The sequence below is a fragment of the Trachemys scripta genome, chromosome 4, assembly GCF_013100865.1.
Source record: "Trachemys scripta elegans isolate TJP31775 chromosome 4, CAS_Tse_1.0, whole genome shotgun sequence".
NCBI lineage: Eukaryota > Metazoa > Chordata > Testudines > Emydidae > Trachemys > Trachemys scripta.
The window spans coordinates 119,435,845-119,452,664 of NC_048301.1; the positions used below are offsets into that span (position 1 = coordinate 119,435,845).

At 44.4% G+C, this 16,820-nt stretch overlaps 1 protein-coding gene across 2 annotated transcripts in view; it reads right to left on the reverse strand.

Moving 5' to 3' along the window:
* Positions 1 to 16,820, reverse strand: part of SLC16A1 (solute carrier family 16 member 1) — a 33,605-nt gene that overhangs the window by 15,944 nt on the left and 841 nt on the right. Inside the window, exon 2 of one of the 2 annotated variants that reach the window (XM_034770609.1) lies at positions 7,376 to 7,431. The exons of the other annotated variant lie outside the window; for it this stretch is intronic. The gene's annotated coding sequence lies outside the window, so the exon portion shown is untranslated. The remainder of the gene's footprint in view (positions 1 to 7,375; positions 7,432 to 16,820) is intronic. 2 annotated transcript variants of the gene reach the window in all.

Sequence of the window (16,820 nt, forward strand, 5' to 3'; positions counted from 1 at the left end):
TGGTTACAGAGAGAGTTTTCAAGGCTGACTGGATGTAAACAGACATAGCATTGTCTTCCTGAACCTGTGGACAGCCTGAAACAATGGCTCCAAGAGGGGTAAACGGCCCTATTTGTAGCAATACATTCATTCAATGGTAACTGTGAAGATTAATTCACATATGACTATGGGCTTTTCTCCACTTACGGGTGGATCGAGGCTGCGGCAATCAATCCACTGGGGGTCGATTTAGCGGGTCTGGTGAAGACCCGCTAAATCGAATGCAGATAGCTCTCCTGTCTACTCCGGTATTCCACCGGAATGAGAATAATAAGGGGAATCGACAGGAAAGCGTCTCCCGTTGACATAGCATAATGTGGACCCCGCAGTAAACAGATCTAAGCTACATCGACTTGAGTTGCGCTACTAAAGTAACTCAAATGGTGTAGCTTAGATTGACTTTCCCCCATGTCTAGGCCTGCCCTCCGTTAGTATGAGCATCCAGCTAGTGTGCTTATTCCACTGTCCTAGACTGCCTTGATACCCGCCAGAGTGCCAAAAAAGTCTCAACTTCCTTTCCCCCGGTGGCCAAAACCTCCAGCAGCTCCTACAACATCAATATGTGTCATATCAAGAACTGAAAATGCAGGGACAATGCCATATAGACTAAATTTCACCTAAAGATAGAAGAGACCACTATACAGAACATATTGTTCATTTTCATACATGATCAATTAAAAAAACCTTTATTTAATCAAAATGAAGCTGCTGCAGAATTTGCAGCCTGAAGAATCAAAAACCCAGTTGCAGAATTTAGTTCCATCCACCCGCAGATTACAAGGGACCTTGGGTCTACTCACCCCAGCTGAGAGGTACCTTGGGGACACTAGCCAGGACTCCTGAAGATCAAGGAAACTTCTGCTTATCACGCCAAGTACCATGAATGGTGATCTCATGGAAGTGTAATCTGGATCAAAACTGGAGGTGAGGTTTTCAGAAGTCACCTAATACTAATTCATTTTCAAGCATTTGTGCCTTGAACCAACATACAGCAGCAAGAGGAAACAAAGCATTGGAGACTGTTTTAATTAAAACTTTAAGACTGGTTTAGTCTGTTTGACAGAGCCACCACTCTTTTTTTTTTTTTTTTTGCTAGAAGCATATTTAGACAGCTTTTTGGCCAACACCACATGACCATCATGAGCAGAACCAAGTCACATTGTAGCTCTGACAAAAGAATCATTTACATGGTATTCCCCCTAAATAAACCCCATTAGTTGAACTATGCTCCCAAGCCCAAAAGGAGTATTTCTTCTCTTTGTAGGTCAGGTGACTGCAGCTTCCATTGAGCGAGCTCAATACAGAGGGAAAGTCACATAAATTGGGGCTTTAATGCAGATTAAAGCACACAGGCATTCAGGAAAGAGCTCAGGATTTACAGATTCACAGCCCAGCAAAGTAAGATGCTACACCTGGCTAGCAACAGACAAGTGCTATTCAGACTGAACACTCACATGGCTGACAAGATATGCTTACAACCAGAGCTGAGATTAAAGAGGGTTAGAGACGGCCCTTTGCAGGGTAAACAACAAATGCCCCAACCACATAAAAATCACAACATTTTGGGCCATTTTCACTCTCAATACCAAAAGCAGACAGTCCATAAGGATTGTTAGCTTTTTCTGTACAATTTAACTTTCAATAGCATCTAAACAAATTTATGATTTTTTTTTTTTAACAACGTCACTTTCCAGCAGAGATTGCATGCACTAGTTTCCAACTCTCTTATTTTTAGGTTTCAGAGTTGCAGCCGTGTTAGTCTGTATTCGCAAAAAGAACAGGAGTACTTGTACTAAATAACACTAAATAAACGTGTTAGTCTCTAAGGTACCACAAGTACTCCTGTTCTTATTTTTAGAGTCATACTGAGCGTTCATAAGGTTCACTGAACTTCCCTTTCAGCTGCTGTTCTACCAAGACTGACTAGTCCAGTGCAGCATTTGAGGATGAGGCTACTGAGAAATCAATCTTTCACCCACTCCGGAAAATTACTAAGCTGACTGATCTTACTCAGACTTGGATTCATTTGTTTGCCTTTTTCCAGAAACCCTCTCCCCTTCACAGCACAGACTAAGGTTGCAGCATTTGATGAGCAACAGATCTTCTCAGTAGGCTATTTCTCCCCCACTCCCCCCAATTTAAATCTAAGCAAGAGAGAATTACAAACTGCAATTCACTGCTAACACTAGATTGAAGTAGGAGTTTCACTAGATCTGAAATCACCAAGCAAAATTCGTAGAGAATAGGGCCAGACAAGACCATTAGGGCTGATTTATATTACCAATTCTGCATGCTACGACATTTTCCCTCAAGCGTTAAAAGCCCCTGAGAAGACCAGTTTTAAAGGTTTCTCTCAGGTTTTCTCTTTCCTATTTCTTTCCTACCCTCATATGGAAGAAATTTAAACCAAAGGGAAAAAAAAACACCTAAAAATAGGAGTCGATTCAACGTGTAACATTTCCCAAAAACCCGAGTAATAGTTATGACACTTCCAGTTCTGTTTCAGAAGAGCTGCTACGTGTCAGACATGTTGAGAACTCAAATTCGCAGCTGCAAAGCAGGCAGCTACAGTTTGCCCTATTTAGGCATTAAAGTAGCCACATTTGAAGTAATTACGGCTGAGGAGACCAAGCAATGACTGCAAGTGTCACATCTTCTATGTTATAAACTCTTTAGAAAGCCCAGGAATGACTAGCCTCAGGCCCTCCACCTTCCCCATAGCAAACACTGGTATAAGAGCTAGACTCCATTCCTTTTTGGCATGCAGGGCTGCGGGCTCTGGAAGCACGCAGGAATCTAGTCCCCTCATGTAGCTAGCACCAGGTCCTTTGGATTGCTGTAGTCACCACCCTTTTGTTTTATTTAGAGGTATAAAAGCAGAATATCCAGGATGTGTATTTCTACCACGCAGTAAGTTACTGGGTGCTGAAACGCCCAGCTTGGCAGAATTCCACAGCCAAAAACAGAAGCTCTCATTTAGAAACCACTGCAAAATGCAATGAAATATTTCTGCAGCAAGCCCTTCACAAAATCTCCTTACAATGCCCCTTTATGAAGGTCACAGTAGTAGCTTTCTCACAGCTAGGACCAGGAGGGAGTGCTCAGGGTGGGTGTTTGTTGTTGTTAATTTTCTGTATAAGATTATAATCCTGCAAGCATGCATCTCTCATCTTCCCCATCTGCTGAACTGTTAGACGCCGTCACCATAGAGCAGGAGTGGGCAAACTTTTTGGCCCGAGGGCCACATTGGGGTTGCAAAACTGGATGGAGGATCAGGTAGGGAAGGTTGTGCCTCCCCAAACAGCCTGGCCCCTGCCTCCTCCCACTTCCAGCCACCTGCTCCCCTCAGAACTCCCCACCCAGCCAACCCCCCCTGCTCCCTGTCCCCTGACTGCCCTGACCCCTATCAACACTCCTGCCCCCTCCCAAGACCCCCCACCCCTAACCACCCCCGGGACCCCACCCCGTGACTGCCCCCTAACCCTTATCCACACCCCTGCCCCCTGATAGGCCCCTCCCTGGGACCCCACACCTATCCAACCCCCCACCCTCCCCCCCTGTTCCCCATTCCTGCCCCGGACAGGCCCCCCAGGACTCCCACGTTTATCCAACCCCCTCCTTCCCCATCCCCTGACCGCCCTCCGCCCCTTATCCAACCCCCCGGCCCCGATCCCCTTACCATGCCGCGCAGAGCAGCATGTCTGGCAACCGCGCCACCCAGCCAGAGCCAGACACGCTGCCGTGCTGCTCTGCAGGAGCGCACAACCCCGCCGCCCAGAGCGCTGCCCGCGCGGTGGCGTAGCTGCAGGGGAGGGGCTAGCCTCCCTGGCTGGGAGCTCAGGGGCCAGGCAGGACGGTCCTGAGGGCCAGATGTGGCCCGCAGGCCGTAGTTTGCCCACCTCTGCCATACAGGATGTTACCCTGAGCAATTTTCAGAGTTCATCCATGAAGGCTGAAAAGAGAAAGACTTCCATTATTCTGACTTGCAAACAAGACAAAGCCTCAAGTGGGCAGGACCCCAAACTTTGTTCCCAGAGTTCATCACAAGCTCTAGTGTAGACAAGACAGGGATTTTTACTACCATGCCTCCCTATCCTGCTCTGAGCTGTCTGACTAACCCGTGACCTGTCACTGACAATAAGTATGCAGCTGAACTGGTTCTGAGCACCAATCTGCTTCAAATCCAGACAAATCACATTCAGCCCTATTTCAGGAACAGAGGCCAAGACTGCTTGGAGCAAGGCTTAAACACACAAAGTAGCACCTTGCTAGAAGCTGCCAGGCCTTTTTCTCCACTAAAGCTCTCATCAATGGGAATTTGCCTCCCCAGAATTCCCTGGTAGAGATTCACATCAATTTCACATGCTTTACAGTGTTTGGAACCAAGTGTTTTACTTTTTACCTTTTTTTGGTAGTACGGTAGCACAAGAAGGTCCCAGCCAACAGAAAGGCCTCAGTGTGCTGTCTAAACACATAGCAAGAGACGGTCCCTGCCCCAAAGTGATTATAATCTAAACCCACAGGCTAGCTCAAAACAGGGAAGGGATAGAGAGGTGAAGCGACTGGCCCAAGCTGTCGGAGGGTGCTGGCAGTCCGGAATTATTCCTGTTGCTGTTTTAGAAAGTTTCCCCTTGGTTCCTGTAGCACTAACTGCAAAGTATAACCCAATTCTCACTGTCTGCACTTCAGAGGAAACTAGAAAAAAGCCACAGCCACTGGAACAAGGATTACCTACTATTCCTACTACAGCCAACCGTGGTGGTTTTTCCCCCGGGGCCGTAAGATCTGGCGTGCCATTGACCCGTTACCGAAGCCGTGGTCAGCGTTCTAAAATAAATTCCCGAGTAAGAAGCTTTTATCAGGCTTTATTTAGGTTTGTCTATCTTCCCACCGATTATGTCCTCGTGCATTTGGGAAATATTTTGCTTCTGCTGCCTCCAGTTTAACTTAATCTGTGCAATAGCCACATGGCATCTAGCACTTCAGAGACAGGTGTTCTCTGTACATAACACCAGTAAATATGGGCATTAGCAGAGGCCTGGCCATCTCAGCAAGCCTAGCTCTGCTTTCCATCCAGAGCCTTGCCCCTGTACTAAGAAGCAAAGTGTGGTGTTAATTGCTCCTTAAGAATAGCACCAGCAGCTGGACAGGAAGAGTTGTCTTTTGGAAGAGGAGCACATGAAAATGCAACTGGTTTAATCTTCGGCTTCTTTCCTGCTCCTCATGCAGCATTTTAAAAGCCCTCCTGTTCTTCCAAAGGAGCCAGCAGGCATCTCTAACGCATCCAAATTAGAAACGTGGGCACTTCTGAAAACCGTACCCTTCCTTTTCAATCACACTTTAGTTTCTCTTGCAGAATGTCAACTTGAGCTAAGTGCACCCAGCCTCCCCCAGATCCAGCCCAGGCTCCCTCCCCACCACACACAGTCTGCTGCCCTCCCCCAGTGAGAGGGCAGGAGAGGTTGAGTCTGTCCCATCTGATAGCTTCCCTCCCTGTATCCATAAACAGCTAGTCTCTACCATGCCAGCTCCTCCCAAGCCCACCCTTTCCCCCACAAGAAAAACCCTGCACCCACAGCACATCCCCCATATTGAATAAAAGGAACCAGTAACAATCACCCTCATCATGTAGCCTAGAGAGTCTACAAGTGTCAGAATGCCCTCTCTCACTTTAATTTACAGACCACATGCTAGAACCCAATCAGATGCATTCCTCGCAAAGCAACCCAAACTCATTCCCAGGGCTAGCGAATCTCCTATGAGAATGAAAACAGAGGCCTACTAAAGAACCAAAGCCAAGTCTTACTGCTGTGAAATATAATGAGTTACTATCCGGAGTCTGCTCAGGGAAGTCTGATTGTGTAATGGTTGCTATTAGCAGTTACAAAACAGTGACATCCGAGATCAGACAAGAAATAAGTGAGCTATAGGAAGTGCTACTCTGTGGTAACTTGTTAAATACCAGATTTTCTAATCGATGTACCCGTTATACATCACCCCAGTTCTAGCAGAATGCAAAACACTTGCCCCCACATCGCTTCTGCATCACAAGGTCAGTTTACATAGCTGCCTATCATCCAGCCAGTACACATCACAGAGCAAGGGGTAATGTTTCACAGTGCAAATTCAGGTGGGAATTCTGCCCCCAGCCATTAGCTTAGTCTGGAAGAACCCTAAGAAAGCGCATTTCCTTACTGTTTTGCAACAAGAGGGTGTGCTCCTGAGCGAGTCTCAGGCCTTTCCCCAGTTGGGAGCGGTTTATCGCTTCAAATGCCACAGCCTTTGCCTGGGCAGGAAGGAACTGAATTAGGGCTCACTGCAAGCTAATAAAATACCAATTTTGCTGGTTTTAAGCTGATTTAGAGAATTAGGTTGGGGGACAAAAGTCCACACCGTACCCCTAGCTGGGGGTTTAACCCGGCTGCACGTGGGATGTGTGACTCACGAGGTCTCTGCATTACACAATGGGCAATTGAGGACCTACCGGGCCACAGTATTTGTGCAAGGGGTGAGATAAGGTCAGCAGCAGGCGTTCAGGAAACTTAAGGACATCAACCCACAGAAAGAGCTGCATACAACGGTCATTGTTTCAGGCTATCAACAGTTTAGTTTGTCCCACAAGTAAATGGCAGTACCATGACACACACACACACCCTCACCCCCAGCCAGGCCGGCAGTTGTATTAAGAACGGCAGCATCTCTTGAGACGCACTCCAATCCGCAAACCACAGAGTGATAGACTGATAAATGCCCAAAGGCAGCACCCAATACTCCTAAAGCAGACCAGATAGCAGCTGTTCTGATCTGCAGTCCAAAAAAGCAGCCTCCAGAAGCCGTGATACTCTTATCAGAACGAAACTATATAAATCAAAGTACTGGAGCTGCCCACTCACCCTCACATCCTTATGCAGTGCCAGCTGTTAGATTGGCACAGATTCCCTTACTGATCTGTTGCCTACTTTATACCATCTCTTACTACAACAGCCTATGGGTGTTGGCGATAGCAAAATCTCTCCAATCACAGTTGAGGGCAGGATGTTGTTTAAAGCTTGGAATAAAATTCTTAAGGACGTCCTAGGGAAAAATGCTAGAACTCATGAGTCAAACATGGGAGCAGACTCTACGCCAGGCCCTAGTGAGAGGACAGTGAATCTCTGGGGCTCAGACTCCATGTGGTCAGAGAGATGAATGCCATACATTCCCATCTGTGATGGGACTAAGAGGCACAGGGAGTGACTCAAAGACGGAACAGGGGAATGGATGGTATCAAAAAAACATGAGCCTTTTTTATATTTGAACATCTGCTGCCTGTGGAAACACTCCTTGGCTCACACACCTTGTGATGCGGATTCAGAAGATTCTCATAGACCAGGGAGATGGACTCAGCTCCTCCTGGTAGGGAGAAGGGGAAAAAAGGGGAGTGGGTTAGACTGGATTACCCTTGTGGTCCCTTCTAAACCTATGATTCTATGACATGGCCAATGAGCATCCTTTGTGTGTCAAGTGTTTGGTGACCCAGCAAATACAACCAACACTATCAACATGAACCATAACTGCCAATCCCTCATTCCAGACAGGTGAAGAGTCGATACCTTTTGATCTAACTCCCTAGTTCTTGAATATTTCACCTTCCGATGAGGAGTGTTAAAAGAGCAGGTTTACAACAGAATTCTAAGAGCACAAGAAGATTTGGAGAGGAAACACTTCCTCGGCCAAAAGGCTTCCTGTTAACAAGCATTTTCCTGAAGTCACCTACAGCCAACTTGCCTTCTAACTAAGTGGGGACTAGAGTGGATCCTTAGACCATACTCTGAGGTTACCCAGGCTCAGCGAATAGAAAGTTTAGTGGTTGTAGATAACATTGCAGGTGAAGTAGCAGAGAAAAAAAGTGAGGGGCTAATAGAGACTTCACATCAGACCCTAGAAGGTTAAACTGCAGAGATAAAAGTTTCCTATTAAATGATCTTTAAAGTCTGTCCAAGCCAGTAACAGGAATCAAATCACACAACAAAAGGTATTAAATATCTTCAAACTTTAAACACACACCACTAAAAAAATATATCTATCTATCTCACTACTAGGGGAAACAGAGTCTCCAGTCCACACTGCAGAGCTTGCTAAAGTAACTATATGAGGCCTTCAGTTTAATTACTGTATTTAACAAACATGAAGCCAGACCTCTGCAGGGCAGAAATAACACTGGCCTACAATTTTTGAGAAGTCGCCTGCTTCAGAGATAAAATGTGCTATTTATTATGTATTTTGATGTGCTGAATTCAAATATGACAATTAAAACAACTGATTGGCTACTGTTTCTAAGATATTTAAGTTTTTACATTTTAGGTCTATGTATATTGTGTAGATAGAGTTTTAATCATAAATTGTAAACCTAGGTCTTTTCATGTGTTTATGGTTGCTTTACATAATATTTCACCTGTCCTGTTTATGTAACACTTTAAAAATCAGCAAAAGGGTTATATAAATAAAATTTATTATGAAACAAAAGGCAAAAAACTATTATGTACATAGTTTAGTCCTATTCAGTGTCTACTCGGCGCTTCTTGGCTTGTCTCTTGTATTCATTAAATGGAGCATCTCTTGTCACTGTCCAGCAATAGTCTGCAAGCATTGATGGGCTCCATTTGCCCTGATAGCGTTTCTCCACTGTTGCAATGTCCTGATGAAATCGCTCGCCGTGCTAGTCGCTCACTGCTCCGCAGTTCGGTGGAAAAAAATCTAGATGAGAGTGCAAAAAATGTATCTTTAGTGACATGTTGCAACCAAGGGCTTTTGTATGCCTTGAGGAGGTTTTCCCACCAACAACCTGTAGTTGTCTGCCTTGTTGTTTCCGAGAAAATTTATTGCCACTAACTAGAAGGCTTTCCATGCCGTCTTTTCCTTGCCACGAAGTGCATGGTCAAATGCATCATCTCGAAGAAGTTCACGAATCTGAGGACCAACAAAGACACCTTCCTTTATCTTAGCTTCACTTAACCTTGGAAATTTTCCACAGAGGTACTTGAAAGCTGCTTGCGTTTTGTCAATGGCCTTGACAAAGTTCATCAGACCCAGCTTGATGTGTAAGGGTGGTAACAAAATCTTCCTTGATTCAACAAGTGGTGGATGCTGAACACTTTTCCTCCCAGGCTCCAATGACTGTCGGAGTGGCCAATCTTTCTTGATGTAGTGGGAATCTCTTGCACGACTATCCCATTCGCAGAGAAAACAGCAGTACTTTGTGTATCCAGTCTGCAGACCAAGCAAAAGAGCAACAACCTTCAAATTGCCACAAAGCTGCCACGGATGTTGGTCATAGTTTATGCACCTCAAAAGTTGTTTCATGTTGTCATAGGTTTCCTTCATATGGACTGCCTGACCAACTGGAATTGATGGCAAAACATTGCCATTATGCAGTAAAACAGCTTTAAGACTCGTCTTCGATGAATCAATGAACAGTCTCCACTCATCTGGATCGTGAACGATGTTGAGGGCTGCCATCATACCATCAATGTTGTTGCAGGCGACAAGATCCTTTTGACGGTCACGGAACATGGAAACCCTAACATCACCTGCCAGGAGATTCCACTGCTGTAGTCTGGAGCCCAACAGCTCTGCCTTACTCTTGGGTAGTTCCAAATTCCTGACAAGGTCATTCAATTCACCTTGTGTTATGAGGTGTGGTTCAGAGGAGGAGGATGGGAGAAAATGTGGGTCCTGTGACATTGATGGTTCAGGACCAGAAGTTTCATCCTCGTCCTCTTCCTCGTCTGACTCAAGTGAGAATGATTCTGGTGCATCAGGAACCGGCAGTCCTTCTCCGTGGGGTACTGGGCGTATAGCTGATGGAATGTTTGGATAATGCACAGTCCACTTTTTCTTCTTTGACACACCTTTCCCAACTGGAGGCACCATGCAGAAGTAACAATTGCTGGCATGATCTGTTGGCTCTCTCCAAATCATTGGCACTGCAAAAGTCATAGATTTCCTTTTCCTGTTCAACCACTGGTGAAGATTTGTTGCACAAGTGTTGCAGCATATGTGCGGGGCCCACCTCTTGTCCTGATCTCCAATTTTGCAGCCAAAATAAAGGTGATAGGCTTTCTTAACCATAGTGGTTATACTGCGCTTTTGTGATGCAAAAATCACTTCACCACAAACATAGCAGAAGTTATCTGCACTGTTCACACAAGTACGAGGCATCTCTGCTCACTTTGGCTAAACAGAAATGTGTCCCTTTGCAAAATCAAACACTGACAAATAAGAGAGCACGACACTGTATGATTTCTAGAGCTGATCTAGGGCAATTTGTTCAGCAGAGTGATGTAAGCTTCGTTATGATTGCATCATCCATGACTTCTAGGAATAACATGATGCAATTCATATCATGTATGACACAATACCAGCTTCAGATTGCATCATTCTGATTGTTTTGCCTAAAAAGCAAGTACTGTCCAAACCCAGTCATAGATTTATTCATAGATCCAGTCAAAGATGTATTTTAGTCATTTCTGGTTTAAATTGAGATCCCTTCCCTTTATAACTCACTTATCCTCCGCCATTCCCAAGTCAAGGGTCGTATATACTGACCCAATAGCATATCTTGAAAACTAGAGCCAATCAACAATTTTAAGCATCATTTTCGTTCTCAGTGGCCCAGAATTAGTAAAGTTTGACTACATTTATTTCAGAAGCATTTTGGCTGTAGAGCCGTGTAATCAAAAGCAGATTGTTTTGCTCCTGGCCTCATAGCATGCCTAGTGCAATTCCTTCACTTTCATGCTGCACTGGGGCTGATATCAGATATCCACATTTCTATGGCTGGTCCATAGCAGTGCTTGTCAGCCTCTTCTGGGCCTGTGGGGAGGAGATCTAGTACCTCCTTCCTACTCCAGACAGGAGCAGTCTAGTGCACAGAGACAGCATGGTCAATTGGGCAGCTGCACACAACGAGGGAGTACTGCTGGGTGTGCTTGCCGAGCTGGGCAGCCAGGAAAAGGCATTTCAAAAATACACGGGCTATTTTAAGGGGATGGAGGTGGCTTCCAGACTCTATCCCCTGGGCAGTGGAGTTCACAATAGTGACCAGTATGATCACTGTAAGAGAATGGGCATTGTGGGGCAGCTGCTGGAAAACTGTTAGTATCGACGCTCACACCATTTCGAGCTCAGTAGGTGGCTCCATGCCACTCAGGGAATTGGTTTTACTGGGCTGCTGTAAAGGGGTGCTTACATCAACGGGAGACAAATTTGAGTGCAGACACATGCACAAATAGGTTGACCCCAGCTGACTTACTGTTCACCTAACCTTGTAGCATAGACGAGGCTTTAGACTATCAGGGAGTGTTTTAAAAGTCACTTATGTGACAACGTTTGATCAGAAGCGGCTCCAAGTGTTAAATATAACTGTGCACGCAACATCTCTGAGTATTACATAATTGTACTTTGCCAGCTTCTAAATGGTACCTCTCATAAATGAATCATACTGACAATGGTGGGAAGAGACCCACGTTTTCTTGTAAAACTACTCAATATAAGCTGGTTTCATGGGGGGAGGAGGAGGGAAAAAAAGTCATAAAAGCTGCAAGTGCAACAATAAAACTAGTGCCACAATGTTTAATTAGATTTAACTTGCAGTGGAATCTCTCCTTAGCCCACGTGCAGCTTCTCAAAAATACACGTAAGAGTATGTGGCATTAAGTTGTGCAAGTTTTTAGTCCTGCACAGGTTTCTGGGTATTTTCCACTTTAGTTGCCAGAAAAGCCAGCATAAATTTAAGATCAAAGTTCAGAACATGGGACATAAGCAAGCAAGCTTCTTTCGCCACCAGGATCAGGAATCCACCAGGCCTAAGCGAAACAAGTTTAGATGCTCTCAGTCCAGTACCTAAGGGCCCAAGACAGGTCAAGGTCATGTCCAGAGCAGCATAGGGGAGCATATAATGCAGTTGCCCAATGCAACTGGTCTGTAGATTTAATTTTTAAGTCAGTATCCAGTTATTTAGTTTTCAAGCATGAGACAGAGCAAAATTGAATTCTCCTCTTTTATGCTGTCAGAGATCTAAATTACAGACACCCCATCACAAGTACCATGCATTCAGAACCCAAACAGCCACTGGCATATCTTCCATCCATCTTCCCACTTCATACTATGCCCAGACAGTAGGTAGCCTCACATACCATGTGTCTTGCAATAACAAGGTACAAAATACAGACAATCTGCTTTGAACTGCCTTATTCGTTGGTTTATAAAAGGTGTAATTTAGCCTGAGCAGGCAACTCTTACGCTTATACAAGACATGTTCAGGTACATAGAGGCAGCAATGAAAGTAAAATTCATGTTTTACTTTCATGAGATTTCAGGCATCTCTTAATCAAAAATTTAAAAAAACCACAAAAAATGATGATGAAAATAGCTGAAGTAGATTGATCGGTGTTCAGGGTTATCAGCTAGAACTGGCATCTGGAGATGAACAGTCACACCAAATCTGAGAAGGCATAGAAGTATGGTAGAAACATTTAAACAGCAATTGGACCTCAGTGGAACAGCTCCACTCTTGAATGGGGTCATCCAGCAGATTTGCTGCCTCTAGGGAAGGACAAGCTGCATAAACATCTCTACACTGATTTAATAGAGCAAAGAGAACTAGCAGTTCCTTGGCTTCCCTGTCTGTATCCACCTGCTATCTCTTGTCTTGTACCAAGACGGTAAACTCTCTGGGGCAGGGACAGCCTTTGTTGTGTTTGTACAGTACCTAGCACAATGGGGTCCTGGTCCATGACCGCAACACGTAAGCACTACTGCAATACAAATAAAAATACAGCAGCGGCAAGTGTGTCGTAGGAGACAGATGAATTGCGAAATGGGTCAGCTAAAGTGAACTTGTACAGTTTACAAAGAGTTACACTTCAGACTTGGGTCCTAGATCTGGTTCCTCATCTACATTATTCCAAGTTTATGAACGGTTTACCATCTACAGCAGATTAAGGCCAGAAGAGAATCATTGTGCAGGAGGTCAGACCAGAGGAGCAGAACACAGGCCACAGAATTCCACCCAATAATCCTTATATCAAGTCCAATAATGTGGCTGAACTAGAGCCTGTCTGTCAGAGAGCCATCCAATCTTGTTTTAAAGACTGCAAGTGATGGAGAAACCAGCAAATCCGTTGGTAAGCTGTTCCGCTGGTTAATTACTCTGATTGTTAAAAATGCAGGCCTTATATGGCTTAGGAGTTCTTTGAGTTATTATAGATCCACTGGAAATAAGCCAGCCAGTTCATACATTAGTCAACAACCAGATAGATCTCCGCTCTTTGTAGTCTCCTCCCATGCAAGCTTTTATTACTTTTTAGCAATTTCAGTGTCAAGGCTGTAAAATGGCACAAGGGCATTAAAAGAAAAAACCCAAGTGCAATTAGGTCAGAATGGTGAAGCTCAATATTTTTATAGGACAATTCCGTTAACTCTGACTTGATCTTTACAATTCAGTCTTGTCCATTTAGCTAACACTTGAAATTTGTCAGTCATAAAAAAACAGATTACTCTGAAGTACCAGTACTTTGTTACCAAGCTAAAAGTGTACAAAAAAAGTGGACTAATTCTTACAGTGTAACCGACAGAAGTATGAAGTTTTTAAACTGGCGTTAGGTCACTTTAAGCATGGTTTGTCTATTATTTTTTGTCAAGGTCCAAATTTTTTGGTCAAAGTATAGTCAAGATCTAGATTCCAGAGGGGAAAAAAACAGTAATAATGAGTAAATAAAAAGATTTCAGGGTCCATTCAAAAGCATCTGGCGGTCCAGATTTGGCCTGCAGTCCACCTGTTGACTAGCCCTGCTTTAAGCCCTTTTACTATATGTAGAAACTTAAGACACAGACTGGATACTTAGAAAATGAAGGCCTACATTCTCTTGGATAAAAAAAATCTTACCAATCAGCCTATGCAACAGCACATGCACATCAGACATCCTGTTATGTTAAAAACAAACACTGAGATCTGCTTAGTGAGTACTGATCTGGTTCAAACTGTTTATTTAGGCTACAATGGTCTGATTTCAGGACTACTGAGCACCTGCCATTCAGCAAAATCCTGAAGCTCTGCAACTATTTAAATAAACAAATCAGGCCATACATTTTAGCACAGGGAGCATGTGAGAGTCCAAAGAACCAGTTAAATGCTATGTCTGTACAGTAATAACAGAAAGTTCTACTCTACTTCACAGGTCATGTCAGTACAGTCAGTAATGAGGTCCAGAGTACAATTTGTTAGGACAATCACCAGTGACTTTTTTTTGTTGGTGTGACAGCAAGTAGACTAAAAGGGCTCCATTCATTCTGTATACAAGATATTAAGATACAACTCACTTAAAAGGCCTCGCACTTGACAAGCCTGCTCAGTTTAGGTTTCAGTTGGAATTTTATTTGGAGGGGTTGAGTTCTCAGACCAGAGACCAACATAAGCAGAAGAGCTGCTGTGATATGTTAGTTTCAGTAAGATTGTTTAAATTAAGCTAGCAAGGCAATTCCATCTTCTAAAGCCTGAAATTTTGTATTCTAAATCTCAACCCTAGAAAAGATAAACCAGCAATATTTTCCTTCTTTTGGTACAGGAAATCAAGGAGGCTATTGGCAATGTTATTTTGGGTACAAATGACCTAGAAGAACAAGAATGAACGACACCTGAAGAGCAGAGATGAAGTTTGCATATTCTGTACTGTGCAGACTCACTCCTAGCTGGAGTTAAGTCCCTGTACTCCCCCTACAAATAGGCACACAGCATTGGCCACTAAGCAAAGTATGTCACATTTTACTACTTATGACTGCAGTGCTGTTCCCTGGATCGCATCAGTCATGAGACGACAAGTGTCAAGCATTGCTCCCAACAACTCTCAGATTGACAAGAACATGAACAGCTGAAGTGCCCTTCCAGAGCAAGGTCTTGTGCCATCTAGACAACAAACAGTAATTGCCTTATATTGCAGTATTATATTAATAGAGCAGATACAAGCACATGGTTAAATGCAAGAGATCAAGAAGCAGGATGCACTCTGCATTTCAGGGTATAACTGACAAAAACTGCAGACGTTCAAGAGCACCTTTAACTTCCTCTAAATGAATTCTTAGAAATGTTTCGTTCGCTCCTTCATTTCCTAAGAACCCTCTAGTATATAAATTCAAGCAATCCCCTCACTTGTCCACCCATCCTTACTACTACAGGGACAGCCTTGAAACATGGCACCACTCCTGCACCTCATCAGCAGCAGTGAAAGGGGAAGTACAGAGAGAAACAAGCAGAGACCCCACAATGATATGTACCAACATCCACCACTAAAAATCATGAATTTAACCAGTCTCATTGTGCTAGGACCACAAGCTTAATCAGTAGTAGAGTGAGGCAAGTTTTAGCATTGAAATCCATCACACTATAGACTCCAAGGCTGTACCAGGACTACCACGCAGGGTGACCCACACACACATCATTCTGCTCACAGGAAGTGGCCAGCCAGCTATCCCCCTTTGTTGTTGTTGCAGATATTTGTATAATAATAAGGGCTTCTCCCTTCCAGTCCCCAAAACAGTTACTAGGTTGGTGGATGCATACGTCCACTGATGTAGGTGCGTCTACACCAGTGGTTAGGTCTGCATAGTTACAGAATCAACGGTGTGAATTTTGCACACCCTTGAGCATTGTACCTATATCAACCTAAATTTAGGCCTAAGTTAGGGTGGCAGAAAAAAATTAAGGTAGAAAAGCTTGTATTTTTAAAAGTTTCAAAGATTTTCTTAGTATGAAAGAAGGGAAGAAATCAGGGACAAGCGAAACATAACACACTAAATGCCTCAGGATGTAAGTGCACTGAGCCTCCAAACCAGCAGATTTAAAAATGAATTTAAGAGAGAAACAGGATTAGCAAGTTAGGTACAGTAGACAAATCAAGAGCCGAAACATCCACTGCTCTATCATAGGGAGAGACGATTCCACAGATGTATCATTTTTTCCTGTATCTCTTCCCCTTTAAAAAATTAATATCCTTACTACATGGAATTATGCGTTCAGGCCTCCGGGAGTAAGCTAGCACCTACAGAACAAGCGTCCCATTTTTTAAGTGACAAGTCATTTGACTTCTGTAGTAGTTTCCAGAGGATTTGGAAGGATTTTATGAAAATTAAGCCTTAGTACTTCTGTGATATAGGCAAGTAGTATCCCCAAATGGGGGAGGAAATGAGGCAGCCCTGAAACAGAAATCCTCCGTTTCTGCCCATATGTAGCAAAGGTACAGCATGGGAAGCATCACTGCAACCTTTCCAGAACCAGTCCCCCCTATTAACCCACTCCCCAGAACTCCCAAACCAGCCAAATCCCATTCCAACTGATGCCTTAGCAGCTAAAGGCCCCACATCCCGCTCCACAAGCCCTGTGAGCGATTTAGTGCCCCCTGACCTGGGACTAGAGCAAACTGAGGCCCTAGAGAGGAAAGGCCATGTGCCCCAGAGAGCAAGCATCCGTGATAGGGGCCCTCATCCATCAGCCAGCCTAAGCATGAATGCCCCACCAGTGAGCTCTTACCTAGCCAGAAACCCACAGCCCCCACTCACTGACCCCCATCACCACCACATCAGGCTTCCATAGGCCTCCCCACACCCAGCCCCTGTAAGTCTCCTGTGACCCACCCCCACATCAGGCTCGGCTCCCCTCCCGTCCCTGTGACCCCCCTCATCCCATCCTGTCCCCAACCCCTGTAACCCCCCATCCCATCCTGTCCCCAACCCCTGTAACCCCCCCC